Raw genomic sequence first — 4,111 nt, 5'->3', positions numbered from 1 at the left:
GAATGGAAAAGTTATATTAAAATTAAATTGGAGGGGGACTAGATTCAGCATTTCATCATGAACTCTGCACTTGTGAGAATTTAACTTCTTGATTACCCTGACAGGTACACGCAACATTAAGACTATAATCTGCTGTGCAAGCTTTCGTGCTATACCTCCCCCTCAGGTTTTGATTTATACATTTGCTGCCTCAATTCATGTCCTCTAATATTTGAAAGCTCTCTCCTAGCATTTTCTCTTTACCACAGAACGTCATCCCAATGTAACCTCTCTCTTGTTCTTTCTGCTTGCTGTTTCCTCACTCCTCTGTTAAACTTTTCTAATTTCTCTAACTTCCACACTCCTGCTTTTATCCACATGTTCTCCTCTTTCCTTCCCCTACCTTTGCATGTGTCTACACACTGCACCATTTGTACAGACCTCTATTGCAGCTATTTCTGCACTGCTCAATGAAAAGCACTCTTTAATATCCTATTCTCTGTGCCCCCTCTCTCTGCGCCCCCTCTTTTGGCGCCTCCTCTCTCTGCGCCCCCTCTCTCTGCGCCTATCTGTCTCATTCTCTCTACGTCCCTCTCTCTCTACATAGAGCTATCTCTGTCTCTCTCTACACCTATCTCTGTGTCTCCTTCTATGTTTGCTGATGTGTGGGATATCTCTTATAATCTTGAACCTGCTCATATACACATCGGGCCTCCCTGCCTCTGCCTCCCTGCTAAGAGTGTTAACCTATCTAATGTAATCCACATTCCTTTCCTTACTTTTCTCTTCCCTTCTCCTATGCCATCTGGAATGTCCGTTCTCTGACTAACAAGGCTCTAGTTGTACATGACCTCTTCTGCTCTCATCATTCACAATCAGTCATTCCCCTCACCCCATCTTACCTGTCCCACTGATTTGCCTCTGCTTAATTAAACTCTCCTCTGACATCTACTCTAACCTCTCTGCTCTCTCTCTCTTTCCGCTTAAACTAACAATCTTATTAACTCTTACAATGCTATCCTCCTATCTATATGCCCCCTCTAGGCTCTGACACACTTGTCCCTCTAGCCCACACCCTTGGCTAAATTCCCAAACATGTTCATCACACTTCCACTCGCTGTTCTTAATGCCTATGAAGGAAATCACACAATTGATATTTGATTTTTCTACAGTAAAAATGTCTCCAGTCCTGTATAAAGCTGCTCTCTGTGGCCAAACCACACTACTTTTTTTTGCACATTCATCAACACTCAAATTTAATTTACGCTGTCTTTTTTTCCCTGTATTTGACTCCCTCCACTAACCTTCTCCTCACACTTGCCATCCTTCCTTCACTTCTCCTCAAGCATTTGACTACTTCAGAGGCAAGGTGGATGCCACCCACAAGGAGATTCCTTCTGTCCCTTCCCCCTTCTCTCCTTCTACCTAATTCTCCTTCTGCATTTGACTCCTTTTCTTCTCTTACAGAGCTGGAAGCTAATCATCTTCTCTTCTCCCTCTACCACATGCCCTCTAGATCGTATCCCCTCACACCTTACTGCATCTCTTAGTCCCCACTCTCACCCACATCTTCAATTCCTCCCTATTCTCTGGCTCTTTACCCTCTTACTTTAAGCCTGTAGTGGTCACCCTTTTCTCAGAAACAACCTACACCCTATGTGCCTTACTAACTACCGCCCTGTATCCCTCCTGCTGTTTGTCTCCTAATTGCTAGAATGTCAACATTCTTAAATCACATTCCCTCCTGGATCCTTTACAACCTGCCTTTCGTACAGCTCGTTCTACAGACTGTGCTTAAAGCAAATTCCCAAGGTCACTTTTCCCTACTAATCCTACTTGATCTATCTGCTGCGTTTGATGCTCTCAATCACTCTCCTCCTTCATATTCTAAACTCTCTCTTGGTATCCGTAACACAGTTCTATCCTGGTTTTCATCATAACTTTCCTGTCACACATTCTCCATCTCTGTTGCTAACATGTCTTCGTCTTCTATTGATCTGTCTGTGGGTATACATCAGGGCTCTGTTCTGAGATCTCTCTTTCTCTCTACATACTATCATTTGGTGACCTCATCAACTCTTTGTGACAATCCTATAAATAACAAATACAAATATCAGGTCATGGGAATAAGTGATTTGGACATAAAAGTAACATTTCGGAAGTGTGGACAACTAATACATCTTGTAGATTGCCTTTACAGTGTGATGTCATTGATTCAGTAGATTGTGTGCAGACCAGGACTGCAGTACAGTGTCACTCACATGGATGACTTGCGTGGTAGAAGCTCAAGAACAAGGATGTCAAACTCCAGTCCTCGAGGGCAGCAAACAGGCCAGGTTTTCAGGATATCCCTACTGAAAACCTGGCCTGTTTGGGACCCTCGAGGACTGGAGTTTGACATGCATGCTCTAGAAGGAGCACAGCTGTGGGTGGGAGGTGGATTTGCTTTGCATCAAATGGTTTGGAGCAAGGTTTATTGTATGTAGTAACATAATAACAATGCAATGCTTAACTTTTATTTCAGGAGGGATGACTGCAGAACAGAAGTGAATATTGAAGCCATGTGTTCCTTTTCTTGCAAAAGAGAAAATTTGAAGGACAGTTGAAGAGAAGGAAAATTACTACACAGAGACAGATAAGCAATGTGTATATTTCTCATTTACCATTTAGTATTTGTCGTTTTATTGACTCCACACAATCCGGCTGCTACGGGTTTCACATTGAATATTTTCATCTCTACTCTACCCCTTCCTGTGATCTGAACCATGCAAGTTTTCGTTGATTCAATACATCATGAGTAGAGGGTGGCTACAGTATGAAGTAAAGACCCAAGGACCACATCTACTACCATTCATAACAAGAACATGTGCAGTAGCGCACAGCTGCAGTTCTATGTGATTGTTATGAAAGGTTGAGGTGGTTCAATTCTATGAATCTGGAGTGGGATGGATCCTGTTTGCATCATATGGTTTCATCTAGGCCAGTAGATTATATAACTTTCAGTACAGGTTACACATGGCATCAGTATTAGTGATTTAAAGAGGAGGAAAGCTTCAATGTGGAGAACAAAGCCAAGTAATGTTGAAGTTACTCCTTTTACCATTTACTTGGTCAGTCTGTACTGTCTACTCCCCACACAGCTGCTAAGGATCTTCCATTTTAAATACTTTCACCTCCTATTCTGCACTGCTTTGCTGCCCATTATTCAGAGATGCGTTCCAGTCATGTTTACCACTCTGAATCTCTCTGCAGTCATTGGTTCAGCACATCATGGGTAGAGCATGGCTACAGATACAGCAAGCTATTATTATTTTACCGGCTGATCATCCATAATATTGCATTAAAACATAGAATATCACTTAATTTCCAAAAGATTCAGTGATGCTGATAATGCAGAATCTCACAACATTTCCCATCATAATGCCATAATGCACCAGTGGGAGAAATAATCCTTGCTATATCTGTACATTGTGTGACGTATTACCTCCATGACCATTGAGAGCAAGTACATCTTCTGTATAGAGCGGCTGTGTTATGATGCAGTTATTGATCATCATTGACATAATCACAAGAATCTTATGCAAAGGGAAATTGTCCGCAGCGAAGTGAGATTTCAGCCCCCAAACGTCTGTAATATTAATGCAATGTCTTACTTTTGTTGCAGTGAACACTGAAGAGACGGATCTACTACAACACTGTTCAGGATGAGCATACGCTACAAGCAGCAAAATGATCTTGCAGTTGACAGTATGTTGTTCTGGTAATGTGCACAATTATTATTTATGGGCTACACACCACAGTGCTGGACATATTCTGTTAACTTCAACTCTACTCCTAACATGGAGATGTCTTCCTGGTGTTACTGATTCAGTACATCATATGCACAGTGTGGTTATGATATGATGGATTGATTTAATGAACCCACCAACCAATGATGACATCTGCATCATCTTCTGTAAAGTGCAGCTACAGCATGATATTATCAGCATTTGGTGCGGTATAATCAGAGGTATCTATGTGCTTTTGTGCCTGTTTTAAGTCCTCCAGCTTAACGCCCCTACACCTCCCACTACACAGGCATACTTACTTATGCATACACTGACATCTGGCATACCTACACACACCCCAGGGC

At 42.0% G+C, this 4,111-nt stretch overlaps 1 long non-coding RNA gene across 1 annotated transcript; it reads left to right on the top strand.

Moving 5' to 3' along the window:
* On the top strand, positions 1–3,739 carry LOC142485698 (uncharacterized). The gene is made up of 3 exons (XR_012798687.1): positions 1–104; positions 2,504–2,623; positions 3,644–3,739. It is a non-coding gene; the product is annotated as an uncharacterized LOC142485698 (long non-coding RNA).
* Positions 3,740–4,111: the final 372 nt, after the last annotated feature.

This window comes from Ascaphus truei, unplaced genomic scaffold (assembly GCF_040206685.1).
Source record: "Ascaphus truei isolate aAscTru1 unplaced genomic scaffold, aAscTru1.hap1 HAP1_SCAFFOLD_623, whole genome shotgun sequence".
Classification (NCBI taxonomy): domain Eukaryota; kingdom Metazoa; phylum Chordata; class Amphibia; order Anura; family Ascaphidae; genus Ascaphus; species Ascaphus truei.
The sequence above is the reverse complement of the archived record's forward strand: the minus strand, read 5'-3'. Positions and strand labels throughout refer to the sequence as shown.